Source organism: Bufo bufo, chromosome 1 (genome assembly GCF_905171765.1).
Source record: "Bufo bufo chromosome 1, aBufBuf1.1, whole genome shotgun sequence".
Lineage (NCBI taxonomy): Eukaryota > Metazoa > Chordata > Amphibia > Anura > Bufonidae > Bufo > Bufo bufo.
In genome coordinates this window covers 79759769-79775152 of record NC_053389.1, presented here as the reverse complement: position 1 = coordinate 79775152, position 15384 = coordinate 79759769, and positions in this window count along the sequence as shown.

The window sequence follows — 15384 nt, the reverse complement described above, 5'->3', positions numbered from 1 at the left end:
GGATCACTCTGCCGCAAGTGTGAAAGTAGCCTTAGGCCTCTTTCACACAACCATTTTTCCGTTCTGTTGATAGATATAACATGTCCTATTATTGCCCGCAAATCACGTTCCGTGGCTCTATTCAAGTCAATGGGTCCGCAAAATAAGGAACACATACGGAAATGCATCCGTATGTCTTCCGTATCCGTTCCGTTTTTGTGGAACCATCTATTGAAAATGTTATGCCCAGCCCAATTTTTTCTATGTAATTACTGTATACTGTATATGCCATACGGAAAAATGGAACAGAAACGGAAACACAACGGAAGCAAAAAAATTGGAACAGCGGATCCGTGAAAAACGGACCACAAGAGCAAGTATAGAGCAAGTTGTTACGGATGCAATGATATCAAATATGTCTACTTCCTATTATGTTGGTTTCAGTTTTACATAATAAAGCATTTTTGAAAACAAAAATTTGGTTTTTGTATCTCCATTTTCTGAACACCCTATTTTCTTTAATTTTCTGCCGATCGTCTTGTGCAGGGGCTCGTTTTTTGCAGGAAGAGTTTACGTTTTTATTGGTACCATTTTTGGGTACATATGATTTTTTGATCATTCATTATTACACTTTATGGGGCAAGGTGACCGGAAATTGGCTGTTTTGGCGCAGCTTTTATTTATTTATTTTTACAGCGTTTAGCTGAGGGATTAGGTCATGTGACTTTTTTATAGAGCAGATCATTACAGACGTGGAAATACCTAATATGTCTACTTTTTCTTATTTATTAAAGTTTTACACAATAATGGCATTTTTGAAACCGAAATAATGATATTTTAGTGTATCCATGGTCTGAGAGCCATAGCTTTTTTTTTTTTTGACTAATTGTCTTAGGTAAAGACCTATTTTTTGCGGGATGAGGTGACGGTTTGATTGGTACTATTTTGGGGGGTATATGCCTTTTTGATATCTTGGTGTTGCAATTTTTGTGATGTAAGGTGACAAAAATGGCTTTTTTTTTGCACATTTTTTTTTTTTTTACGGTGTTCATCTGAGGGGTTAGGTCACATGATATTTTTATAGACCTGGTTGTTTTAGACATGGCGATACCTAAAATGTATACTTTTTTTTTATTTAAGCAAAAAATAATCATATTTTAGTGTATCCATAGTCTGAGAGCCATAGCTTTTTTTTTTTTGACTAATTGTCTTAGGTAAAGACCTATTTTTTGCGGGATGAGGTGACGGTTTGATTGGTCCTATTTTGGGGGGTATATGCCTTTTTGATATCTTGGTGTTGCAATTTTTGTGATGTAAGGTGACAAAAATGGCATTTTTTTTGCACATTTTTTTTTTTTTACGGTGTTCATCTGAGGGGTTAGGTCACATGATATTTTTATAGACCTGGTTGTTTTAGACATGGCGATACCTAAAATGTATACTTTTTTTTTATTTAAGCAAAAAATAATCATATTTTAGTGTATCCATAGTCTGAGAGCCATAGCTTTTTTATTTTTTGACCGATTGTTGTAGTTAAGGTCTCATTTTTTGCGGGATGAGGTGACGGTCTGATTGGTACTATATTGGGGGGCATACGCCTTTTTGATCACTTGCTGTTGCAATTTTTGTGATGTAAGGTGAGGGGTTAGGTCATGTGATATTTTTATAGAGCTGGTTGTTACGGACGTGGCAATACCTAATATGTATTCAGAAACAAAAACGTGAAGTCCAGCTCAGTCTTGTAGCAAAGAGGAATATACTTTATTGTAGCGATAACTTCCTGTACAGGGCAGTCTCGTCTATGCGTTTCAGACCCTTGTCTTTAGGTCCTTACTCATGACACAAGAGACTCTCAAATGACTGTGCACTATATGCTAACCAAACACCTGATCAAGTGTTTACCGTGATTGGTGAGCCCAGTGCGTAATCTAAAACACATGTTCCACCTTAACAAAAGTTACAATAGCACCAAATAAATCCAGGATAAGAATATCATGTGTACACATATATATAAAAACACACAATAATTTTTGCTATAAAATCAAAGGAAAAAATGACAAAAACTCATTAGTACTGCAATATGAGGTCATGCCTTTTATTCAAACCATTAGGATGGCGTATATCAAGCTGGAATATCCAAAAAGCTTCTCTATTCAGGAGCTTTCTTCTATGGTCTCCTCCCCTGATGGGAACAGTAACCCTCTCAATACCCTGAGCCCGCAGCCTGGATGTATCACCGCCATGTACTACTGCAAAGTTTAGACTAGCAGCTGACACATTGCGGTTTCTATAATGCGGCACATCCGAAATGTGTTTGTGGATTTTGATCTTGATAGGGTTAGTCGTGCTTCTGAAATATTGCAGTTGATAAGATACACCACAAATTTTATATTAAAATTTAAATAAGATTTAATCTCATATTGTTTTTGTTTGCGGTGGATCCGAAAAACCTGCCCGTGTTCGTGTGATCACAGCAAATACATTTGCCGTGTCCACATCGATAACTACCTTTATTTGCAATCCAAGTTGGCCTAGGGTTTTTTTGTTTTCCTGAAATAAACTTGGGCTGAGGACATTAGCCAAAGTAGGTAGCCTCCCGCAATCGCATTCTCCCAATCCTTATCATATCCCAACGCAGGAAAGTATCTATTGACAATTTTACATATTTCTTTGTATTCTTGACTGCATTGTGTGATAAACACGATTGTCTTGGCTTTATAATGCAATGGTTGTCTACATGTCCTAGCTCTGTCCACCACAGGGAAAACCAGTGTGTCCCTATTCATAGACAGAGCCAAGTCCCTACACTTAGAGACATGCTGTACGGCATAAGATCTGTGTGACAGTCTCTCAACTATGTTGGCAGCCTCGCATAGGAAAGATTCCTCCTCCGTGCAGTTTTGTCTTGTGCGAATCATCTCGCCTTTAGAAATATTTTTTATAACATGCGGAGGATGACAGGAAGAGGCCAGGAGTGGGGTGTTACCAGCTAGTTCCTTTCTGTACGTAGAAGCAACAACTCTAGACAGGGATGGATCCCCCCTCAGGCACAAATCCAAAAAGGAAACTACACTTGCACATGGTGGACACTAAAATAAATTGTCTCCAAACATGAATCAAGGTATTCCTTAAAAGGCGGTATGGCCGCCACATCGCCAGTCCAAACAAACAGCAGGTCGTCGATGTAACGGCCATACCATTGGATGTGGAAATGATAAGGGTGTGTGTCAATGAGGAGAAAGTATCTCTCCCACCATGCCATGAAAATATTGGCTATGGAGGGAGAGATCCTGGCCCCCATCTACACACCCGAAACCTGTAAATAAAAATTATTGTTAAACATGAAAAAATTGTGCCTGAGTAGAAAATCCACCACCAATTCAATATATTCTGAGAGAACTCCCGTGTAGTCACTATATGTGTTTAGAAACCAGTGTAACGACTTTAGGGCAAGATCATGTGGGATGTTGGTGTATAATGACACCACATCTGCAGTGATCCATATAAAGTCCTTCTGCCATTTGAAATCTGTAAAAGCCTGTAAGACTGATCTTGTGTCCTTAAGAAACTCCAGAATCATGGGAATGAGTGGCTGGGGGAGTGAATCCACCCACTCAGATGAACGCTCTGAAAAGGACCCTATCCCTGCCACTATGGGTCTCAAGGGAGGTGGAAAAATGCCCTTGTGTATTTTATGTAGCGCATGAAAGATTGCAATGATAGGGTGCTGGATATAGATATATTCCATCTCTTTATTAGTAAGAATATCCAGATCCAGACCAAGGGACAGGATTCTGGCCATTTCAGACTGGAAAGGGGGGAGGGGGTCACTGCGTAGTGTGACATATGTCGTAGTGTCACTGAGCATGTTTAGAACTTGTCCAGAATAACCACCACTCCCCCCTTCTCTGCCTCCTTAATGACCAGATCCTGTCTGTCCCTTCGATCCCGCAGAGCCTGAAATTCACCCGGGGTCATGTTAGAGCGTTTTATTTTTATTTTGTCACCACACGAAATATTAGCTATGTTGTTGCTATTAGATTTAACCCTGTCATAAAGTATACAGAGGTCCCTTTCTACAAGCTCCTGATATTTGTCCAAATTTTTTTTTTATGTATTTCACTTTAGCACAATAATAGCAGTTTTGAAACAAAAAAAATGATGTTTTAGTGTCTCCATGTTCTGAGAGCTAATATTTTTTGGGCGATTGTCTTAGGTAGGGGCTCATTTTTTGCGGGATGGGGTGACGGTTTTACCATTTTGTGGGACATATGCCTTTTTAAACGCTTGGTGTTGCACTTTTTGTGATGTAAGGTGACAAAAATGGCTTTTATTTACACCGTTTATTTTTTTTATGGTGCTTTTCGGACAGGGTGGATCATGTGATATATTTATAGAGCCAGTCATTACGGACGCGGCAATACCTAATATGTGTGGGGTTTTTTTCTTCAGTTTTTTATTATAAAATAAAGGGAAAGGGGCGTTTTTTTTTTTTTGTTTTTTTTTTACTTTATTAATTTATTACTTTATTAATTTTATTGAAGACACTTTTAAAAAAAAACTTTATTTCTGTCCCACTCTGGGACTTCAACTTTTAGGGGTCTGATCCCCTCTGCAATGCATTACAATACATGTGTATTGTAATGCATTGTCTGCTCGTGTACTACAGTGAGCAATATACTAACAGGTTGCCTAGGAGACGCAGCCTGAGGCTGGATCTCCTCGGCATCCGTAGAAGGCAGGTCCCTATGCCGTGCAAGGCATTAAGCAGCCTCTGCACGGCATCAGGCTGCCTTGTCACACAACGGGTCCCCGACACAGCAGCGCGGGGACTCGATGCGCTCCCTCACCCGACACAAACCCGGTCTATGTTGCGGTCAGCGCGGACCACAGCATAAAAGGGGTTAATCCGCTGGCATCGACTTTTACAGCATTGCCGGCGGATGCAGCAGGGGCCCGGCTACCAGGGACTGCCGGGCCCCTGCAGTGATAGCGCACCGCTCATGTGCCCGCCCGATCACCATGACGTACTATTACGTCATATTGCGGGAACGCAGTGGCTTCCATGATGTAATAGTACGTCATGTGTCGGGAAGGGGTTAATCACCATTCACAATGCCATCTTCGAAGGTCTGATATCCCTTTGCATCATGGAATAATAATAAGAATAATATTTCATTCAGAGGGGAACCAGGTGTCCGCTCCGCAGCTCTACATTGAGATGATGGAGTGCGGCTCTGTTTTGGAAGTTGCATAATAATCATACAGTACAGTATAACCCAAAAATTTTAAAAACATGTACTGTACAGTAGCTGTGTCCATGTGCTCAGTGACGCTGCTTCCCACGCTGCCCCGGGAGGCGTCATCCATTCCAGGAATGCTTCTAATTTCACAGTATTTTGTAAATGGTAAGTTCCCTCTTTTTCTGCAACATTACAAGAACAATCATGATGCGTCTCCTCAGACACATCCATGAAGAGTAGTAAACCGCACTGATAGGAGGTGATCAGCGCTCCCACAGTATTGGCACCCAGCTTTCCCAGTGTCTGCTGGATCGATCTCTGGAAAAGCTGGATGATGACCTCTGTGTTGTCACCCAAGAATAACGAAGAGTTACAGTAGTACAGTATCTTCGTCAGACTGGTCTATTATAACATCACCTCTGTTTCGCCATCACAAAATGCCCGCCCCACCATCTTATTCTTATATTAATTCCAGGGCAACAGTTTTCCCACAGACCCGACCACTTGCCACCCTCAATCCCTCTGTTCTGATCGCTGCATGGCTGTGAGGAGGGGAAACGGGGCAGATCATGGACTGAAATTACAGTGAAATTACAGTATAACATTTTGTCTGTGTCGTCCTGAATATGCAGTGGAAACAGCAGTTCCATGCGCCATCCGTTGTTTAGAAACCCAAATTACACCCTGATTTCTTTTTCCTGCTTATACGCGCTTTGCAACTAATGACTGTCCAGGATATCGCTCTGCCCTCATGTAATTCTACTATGATGTTGCTGTTATTTTATGTGGTTTTATAAAACATTTCATATCGTCCCTTGGATTACAAATATAATTGTTTGTTTCCAGAGGATTCCAACTTTAACCCCTTAAGGACGCAGCCCTATTTCACCTTAAGGACTTGGCCATTTTTTGCAAATCTGACCAATGTCACTTTAAGTGCTGATAACTTTAAAACGCTTTGACTTATCCAGGCCATTCTGAGACTGTTTTTTCGTCACATATTGTACTTCATCACACTGGTAAAATGAAGTCCAAAAAATGCATTTTTTTTAATAAAAAAAATACCAAATTTACTAAACATTTGTAAAAAAAAATTGCAAATTTCCAAGTTTCAATTTCTCTACTTCTATAATACATAATAATACCTTGAAAAATAGTTATTACTTTACATTCCCCATATGTCTACTTCATGTTTGGATCATTTTGGGAATGATATTTTACTTTTTGGGGATGTTACAAGGCTTAGAAGTTTAGAAGCAAATCTTCAAAAACCCAATTTTTAGGGACCAATTCAGGTCTGAAGTCACTTTGCGAGGCTTACATAATAGAAACTGTAAGGAAATTTGGACCCTTTGCCTATGGTATCCCTGATACCAGACTTTCGGTGGTCAGCTTGGATTAAGTCTATCTGGCGCCAGGAGAATGAACTTGTCAGATACAACAAAACATAGGTCTATTCAAATTCACTCTAATTTTATTGCCCTTCAGTTCAGCCTTTTAAAGAAGGCAGAGAGTATAATTTACATAGTAACAGCATTAACCAATCATGTGTAGATACATATATGCTAGTATGCATTAAACTGGAATGACCTTATAAGGCGTGACTGTTTTCACTAGGAACTTAGGAATTTCAGGAAATGGTCAAAGGAAAGAGAAAGATTCCTAAGTCCCAGTGGGGGAACTTGAAACAGTGCATGAACAAGATGCTATCATAATACACTTTGTTAAAACAGACAAAATGGAGTTACATATATCCCTTCAATCCCCTCTTAGAACCTTATATATCTTATACTATATGGTTCTTTCTCTTTTCTCCCTTAGTTTGTTTGTAAGTAGGGATGAGCGAACCCGAACTGTATAGTTCGGGTTCGTACCGAATTTTAGGGTGTCCGTGACACAGACCCGAACCCGAACATTTTCGTAAAAGTCCGGGTTCGGGTTCGGTGTTCGGCGCTTTCTTGGTGCTTTTTGAAAGGCTGCAAAGCAGCCAATCAACAAGCGTCATACTACTTGCCCCAAGAGGCCATCACAGCCTTGCCTACTATTGGCATGGCTGTGATTGGCCAGTGCAGCATGTGACCCAGCCTCTATATAAGCTTGGGTCACGTAGCGCTGCACGTCACTCTGCTGATACAAGTGTAGGGAGAGGTTGCAGCTGCGACGTTAGGGCGAGATTAGGCAGTGATTAACTCCTCCAAAAGACTTCATTCAGTGATCGATCTACAGCTGTGGATCATTGAACTGCTGCTATTCAATTGCTCACTGTTTTTAGGCTGCCCAGAGCGTTTTTCAGTCACTTTTTTCTGGGGTGATCAGCGGCCATTTTGTGGCTTGTGGTGCGCCAGCACAAGCTGCCACCAAGTACATTTAACCATCAATAGTGTGGTTATTTTTTGCTATATCCTACATCAGGGTCAAGCTGTCATCAAGTGCATTTAACCATCAATAGTGTGGTTATTTTTTGGCCATATACTACATCAGGGGCAAGCTGAGCCTGCCACCCAAGTGCATTTAACCATCAATAGTGTGGTTATTTTTTGGCTATATCCTACATCAGGGTCAAGCTGTCATCAAGTGCATTTAACCATCAATAGTGTGGTTATTTTTTGGCCATATACTACATCAGGGGCAAGCTGAGCCTGTCACCCAAGTGCATTTAACCATCAATAGTGTGGTTATTTTTTGGCTATATCCTACATCAGGGTAAAGCTGAGCCTGTCACCAAGGTATTCTCAATAACTTCACACACACGCTACAGTGCAGATCCAAGTCTAATTCTGTGATTAAACGTATACCTGTCACCCAGCGCCTAAAAAATAGGCCTCACATTTATATTCATCCAAATCTGTCATTACTGCTTTAGCTGGTCAAGTTAATTATTGTCCGTCAAAGCACAGATTTTGTTCTGGGTTGAAATACAATTCCCAATTTTGCAATTCTCTAAATTAGTGGTTTCTGCTGTATCAGGCCTACTTTAAATCTATCCCTAAAAGGGTATATTGGATTCAAGGTGCTGATAGGGTAGTTCTCAATAACTTCACACACACGCTACAGTGCAGATCCAAGTCTAATTCTGTGATTAAACGTATACCTGTCACCCAGCGCCTAAAAAATAGGCCTCACATTTATATTCATCCAAATCTGTCATTACTGCTTTAGCTGGTCAAGTTATTTAGTGTCCGTCAAAGCACAGTTTTTGTTCTGGGTTGAAATACAATTCCCAATTTTGCAATTCTCTAAATTAGTGGTTTCTGCTGTATCAGGCCTACTTTAAATCTATCCCTAAAAGGGTATATTAGATTCAAGGTGCTGATAGGGTAGTTCTCAATAACTTCACACACACGCTACAGTGCAGATCCAAGTCTAATTCTGTCCGTAAACGTATACCTGTCACCCAGCGCCTAAATAATAGGCCTCAAATTTATATTCAGCTAAATCTGTCATTACTGGTGTGCCTGTATTAGTGTAATACGGTACCTAAATAGATAGCCAGATAGTGTTAGGTGTCTGTAAAAAAAGGCCTGAATTTGAATTCAATACATTGGCCCGAATAATATTTTTCTTATTGTGGTGAACGGTAACAATGAGGAAAACATCTAGTAAGGGACGCGGACGCGGACATGGTCGTGGTGGTGTTAGTGGACCCTCTGGTGCTGGTAGAGGACGTGGCCGTTCTGCCACAGCCACAAGTCCTAGTGTACCAACTACCTCAGGTCCCAGTAGCCGCCAGAATTTACAGGGATATTTGGTGGGGCCCAATGACGTTCTAAGGATGGTAAGGCCTGAGCAGGTACAGGCATTAGTCAATTGGGTGGCCGACAGTGCATCCAGCACGTTCACATTATCTCCCACCCAGTCTTCTGCAGAAAGCGCACAGATGGCGCATGAAAACCAAGCCCATCAGTCTGTCACATCACCCCCATGCATATCAGGGAAACTGTCTGAGCCTCAAGTTATGCAGCAGTCTCTTATGCTGTTTGAAGACTCTGCTGGCAGGGTTTCCCAAGGGCATCCACCTAGCCCTTCCCCAGGGGTGGAAGAGATAGAATGCACTAACGCACAACCACTTATGTTTCCTGATGATGAGGACATGGGAATACCACCTCAGCACGTCTCTGATGATGACGAAACACAGGTGCCAACTGCTGCGTCTTTCTGCAGTGTGCAGACTGAACAGGAGGTCAGGGATCAAGACTGGGTGGAAGACGATTCAGGGGACGATGAGGTCCTAGACCCCACATGGAATGAAGGTCGTGCCACTGACTTTCACAGTTCGGAGGAAGAGGCAGTCGTGAGACCGAGCCAACAGCATAGCAAAAGAGGGAGCAGTGGGCAAAGCAGAACAGCCGCCGACAAGAGACTCCGCCTGCTACTGACCGCCGCCATCTGGGACCGAGCACCCCAAAGGCAGCTTCAAGGAGTTCCCTGGCATGGCACTTCTTCAAACAATGTGCTGACGACAAGACCCGAGTGGTTTGCACGCTGTGCCATCAGAGCCTGAAGCGAGGCATTAACGTTCTGAACCTTAGCACAACCTGCATGACCAGGCACCTGCATGCAAAGCATGAACTGCAGTGGAGTAAACACCTTAAAAGCAAGGAAGTCACTCAGGCTCCCCCTGCTACCTCTTCTGCTGCTGCCGCCTCGGCCTCTTCTGCTGCTGCCGCTGCCTCGGCCTCTTCCTCCGCCTCTGGAGGAACGTTGGCACCTGCCGCCCAGCAAACATGGGATGTACCACCAACACCACCACCTGCGTCACCAAGCATCTCAACCATGTCACACGTTCAGCTCTCCATCTCACAAACATTTTAGAGAAAGCGTAAATTCCCACCTAGCCACCCTCGATCCCTGGCCCTGAATGCCAGCATTTCTAAACTACTGGCCTATGAAATGCTGTCATTTAGGCTGGTGGACACAGACAGCTTCAAACAGCTCATGTCGCTTGCTGTCCCACAGTATGTTGTTCCCAGCCGGCACTACTTCTCCAAGAGAGCCCTGCCTTCCCTGCACAACCAAGTATCCGATAAAATCAAGTGTGCAATGCACAACGCCATCTGTGGCAAGGTCCACCTAACCACAGATACATGGACCAGTAAGCACGGCCAGGGACGCTATATCTCCCTAACTGCACACTGGGTAAATGTAGTGGCGGCTGGGCCCCAGGCGGAGAGCTGTTTGGCGCACGTCCTTCCGCTGCCAAGGATCGCAGGGCAACATTCTTTGCCTCCTGTCTCCTCCTCCTACTCAGCTTCCTCCTCCTCTTCTTCCACTTGCTCATCCAGTCAGCCACACACCTTCACCACCAACTTCAGCACAGCCCGGGGTAAACTTCAGCAGGCCGTTCTGAAACTAATATGTTTGGGGGACAGGCCCCACACCGCACAGGAGTTGTGGCGGGGTATAGAACAACAGACCGACGAGTGGTTGCTGCCGGTGAGCCTCAAGACCGGCCTGGTGGTGTGCGATAATGGGCGAAATCTCGTTGCAGCTCTGGGACTAGCCGGTTTGACACACATCCCTTGCCTGGCGCATGTGCTGAATTTGGTGGTGCAGAAGTTCATTCGCAACTACCCGACATGTCAGAGCTGCTGCATAAAGTGCGGGCCGTCTGTTCGCGCTTCTAGCGTTCACATCCTGCAGCTGCTTGCCTGTCTGCGCTACAGCGTAACTTCGGCCTTCCCGCTCACCGCCTCATATGCGACGTGCCCACCAGGTGGAACTCCACCTTGCACATGCTGGACAGACTGTGCGAGCAGCAGCAGGCCATAGTGGAGTTTCAACTGCACCACGCACGGGTCAGTCGCACTGCGGAACAGCACCACTTCACCACCAATGACTGGGCCTCCATGCGAGACCTGTGTGCCCTGTTGCGCTGTTTTGAGTACTCCACCAACATGGCCAGTGGCGATGACGCCGTTATCAGCGTTACAATACCACTTCTATGTCTCCTTGAGAAAACACTTAGGGCGATGATGGAAGAGGAGGTGGCACAGGAGGAAGAGGAGGAAGAGGGGTCATTTTTAGCACTTTCAGGCCAGTCTCTTCGAAGTGACTCAGAGGGAGGTTTCTTGCAACAGCAGAGGCCAGGTACAAATGTGGCCAGACAGGGCCCACTACTGGAGGACGAGGATGAGGAGGAGGTGGAGGAGGATGAGGATGAAGCATGTTCACAGCGGGGTGGCACCCAACGCAGCCCATCACTGGTGGGTTGCTGGGGGGAAATGCAGGACGATGACGATACGCCTCCCACAGAGGACAGCTTGTCCTTACCTCTGGGCAGCCTGGCACACATGAGCGACTACATGCTGCAGTGCCTGCGCAACGACAGCAGAGTTGCCCACATTTTAACGTGTGCGGACTACTGGGTTGCCACCCTGCTGGATCCACGGTACAAAGACAATGTGCCCACCTTACTTCCTGCACTGGAGCGTGATAGGAAGATGCGCGAGTACAAGCGCACGTTGGTAGACGCGCTACTGAGAGCATTCCCAAATGTCACAGGGGAACAAGTGGAAGCCCAAGGCGAAGGCAGAGGAGGAGCAAGAGGTCGCCAACGCAGCTGTGTCACGGCCAGCTCCTCTGAGGGCAGGGTTAGCATGGCAGAGATGTGGAAAAGCTTTGTCACCACGCCACAGCTAAGTGCACCACCACCTGATACGGAACGTTTTAGCAGGGGGCAACATTTTCACTAACATGGTGGAACAGTATCTGTGCACACCCCTCCACGTACTGACTGATGGTTCGGCCCCATTCAACTTCTGGGTCTCCAAATTGTCCACGTGGCCAGAGCTAGCCTTTTATGCCTTGGAGGTGCTGGCCTGCCCGGCGGCCAGCGTTTTGTCTGAACATGTATTCGGCACGGCAGGGGGCGCAATTACAGACAAACGCAGCCGCCTGTCTACAGCCAATGTGGACAAGCTGACGTTCATAAAAATGAACCAGGCATGGATCCCACAGGACCTGTCCATCCCTTGTGCAGATTAGACATTAACTACCTCCCCTTAACCATATATTATTGTACTCCAGGGCACTTCCTCATTCAATCCTATTTTTATTTTCATTTTACCATTATATTGCGGGGCAACCCAAAGTAGAATGAACCTCTCCTCTGTCTGGGTGCCGGGGCCTAAAAATATCTGACAGTGGCCTGTTCGAGTGGTGGGTGACATGAAGCCTGATTCTCTGTTATGACATGAAGACTGATTCTCTGCTGACATGAAGCCAGATTCTATGTTATGGGACCTCTCTCCTCTGCCTGGGTGCCGGGCCTAAAAATATCTGACAGTGGCCTGTTCCAGTGGTCGGTGACATGAAGCCTGATTCTCTGCTATGACATGAAGAATGATTCTCTGCTGACATGAAGCCAGATTCTCTGCTATGTGACCTCTCTCCTCTGCCTGGGTGCCTGGGCCTAAATATGTGACAATGGACTGTTCCAGTGGTGGGTGACGTGAAGCCTGATTCTCTGCTATGACATGAAGACTGATTCTCTGCTGACATGAAGCCTGAATCTCTGTTATGGGACCTCTCTCCTCTGTCTGGGTGCCGGGGCCTAAAAATATCTGACAGTGGCCTGTTCCAGTGGTGGGTGACATGAAGCCTGATTCTCTGCTATGACATGAAGACTGATTCTCTGCTGACATGAAGCCAGATTCTCTGCTATGGGACCTCTCTCCTCTGCCTGGGTGCCTGGGCCTAAATATGTGACAATGGACTGTTCCAGTGGTGGGTGACATGAAGCCTGATTCTCTGCTATGACTTGAAGACTGATTCTCTGCTGACATGAAGCCTGAATCTCTGTTATGGGACCTCTCTCCTCTGTCTGGGTGCCGGGGCCTAAATTATATGACAATGGACTGTTCCAATGTTGGGTGACGTGAAGCATGATTCTCTGCTATGACATGAAGACTGATTCTCTGCTGACATGAAGCCTGAATCTCTGCTATGGGACTTCTCTCCTCTGCCTGGGTGCCTGGGCCTAAATATCTGACAATGGACTGTTCCAGTGGTGGGTGACGTGAAGCCTGATTCTCTGCTATGACATGAAGACTGATTCTCTGCTGACATGAAGCCAGATTCTCTGCTATGGGACCTCTCTCCTCTGCCTGGGTGCCTGGGCCTAAATATCTGACGATGGACTGTTCCAGTGGTGGGTGACGTGAAGCCTGATTCTCTGCTATGACATGAAGCCTGATTCTCTGCTATGACATGAAGACTGATTCTCTGCTGACATGAAGCCAGATTCTATGTTATGGGACCTTTCTCCTCTGTCTGGGTGCCGGGGCCTAAATATATGACAATGGACTGCTGCAGTGGTGGGTGACGTGAAGCCTGATTCTCTGCTATGACATGAAGACTGATTCTCTGCTGACATGAAGCCTGAATCTCTGTTATGGGACCTCTCTCCTCTGTCTGGGTGCCGGGGCCTAAATATATGACAATGGACTGTTCCAGTTTTGGGTGACGTGAAGCCTGATTCTCTGCTATGACATGAAGACTGATTCTCTGCTGACATGAAGCCTGATTCTCTGCTATGGGACCTCTCTCCAATTGATATTGGTTAATTTTTATTTATTTTATTTAAATTTTTATTCATTTCCCTATCCACATTTGTTTGCAGGGGATTTAACTACATTTTGCTGCCTTTTGCAGCCCTCTAGCCCTTTCCTGGGCTGTTTTACAGCCTTTTTAGTGCCGAAAAGTTTGGGTCCCCATTGACTTCAATGGGGTTCGGGTTCGGGACGAAGTTCGAGTCGGGTTCGGATCCCGAACCCAAACATTTCCGGGAAGTTCGGCCGAACTTCTCGAACCAGAACATCCAGGTGTTCGCTCAACTCTAATGTCAATATATATGACTGTTCTGAGTAGCTGTGCTAACAAAGCAGCTATTTTAGGAATAGGAATAATCCCTTTGGACCGTATCAGTTACTTGTAGTCCATATGTCTGTGAGTAAACCTGTGGTCTAACTTACAGAGTAACTAAACCTTTGTATCAAATTTTAATAACATGTCTCTAATGCCCTAATAAAACTTTTTTTTAATATATATACTTTATTAATTAATTTTGTATTTTTCATAGTCTTTTCCCCATTCACTGTGCGCTGATAACTTAGTTCTCCGTACACCGCTGACAGCTCAGCGGAGTACCGAGTACGTGCTGTGAAATTTATGAACAGGGTCGCAGCAGTGCTGTGAGTACGGGCAGGAGCGCATATTGCTGCTCCTGCCCGCGCCCTCTGGAGGATTACTAACTCCTGGCATAGCACATGGGTACTCTGCAACCATGTACTATGCCAGGATTAGCTGAGTGGAGAGGCTCCTGCTATTGCCTGCTCCGTTAAGTTAAGGGTCCTGCATGTCAAATCTTAGTTTAGTGAAGCAGGCAGAAGCAGGAGCCAGCTCCACTCAGCTAATACTGGCATAGCACATGGGTAACAGGAGTTAGTAAACCTTCGGGGGGGCATGGGCAGGAGCAGCAAAATATGCATTCCTGCCCGTACTCCCTGCTTATGCGGCCCCATTTATAAATTTCACAGCCCGTACTCTGTACTCTACTGAGCTGTCAGCGGTCTACATTTAACTGAGTTTTAAGCGCACAGTGAATGGTGCGCTTTGCGTGGGGAAAAGACTAAGGCCTCTGTAACAGAAGCCCTCTGGTTGTCTGTTGGAATATTGTGGATTTTGGGGTACTTTTTAATGCGTATAAAAAAAAAAGGTGTTTTACTGTCTGGAGATGATTAGGTTACCTACAGTGTCTAACCTGATTATCTCCCAGTCAGGGGGGAGACATTGTACGTCCTGTATGGGGATCTTTATAAACAGTGTGGTTTTTCTGTCTGGAGATGATTAGTTTACCTACAGTGTCTAACTTGATTATCTCCCAGACAGAGGGGAGACATTGTGTGGGACTGTCCCGGATTGTGTGATTATTTCCATTGGTCGGTGTGTTTGTAACGCAGTTCTCCATCATGTCCACGGGGGAGGTCCCCTTCCATGGAGACTGGTATATAAGGCCAAGGGTGGCACCAATAAATGTTGTTCTTCTTTCCCTCAACTCGCAGCCTCGTCTCGTGTTGTAGGGAACAGCTATATTACTACTAGCTCTTGTAAAAGCTGCACGGCTACTAGAAATCGCAACTCGGCTTGGAAGTCTCAGCAGCAG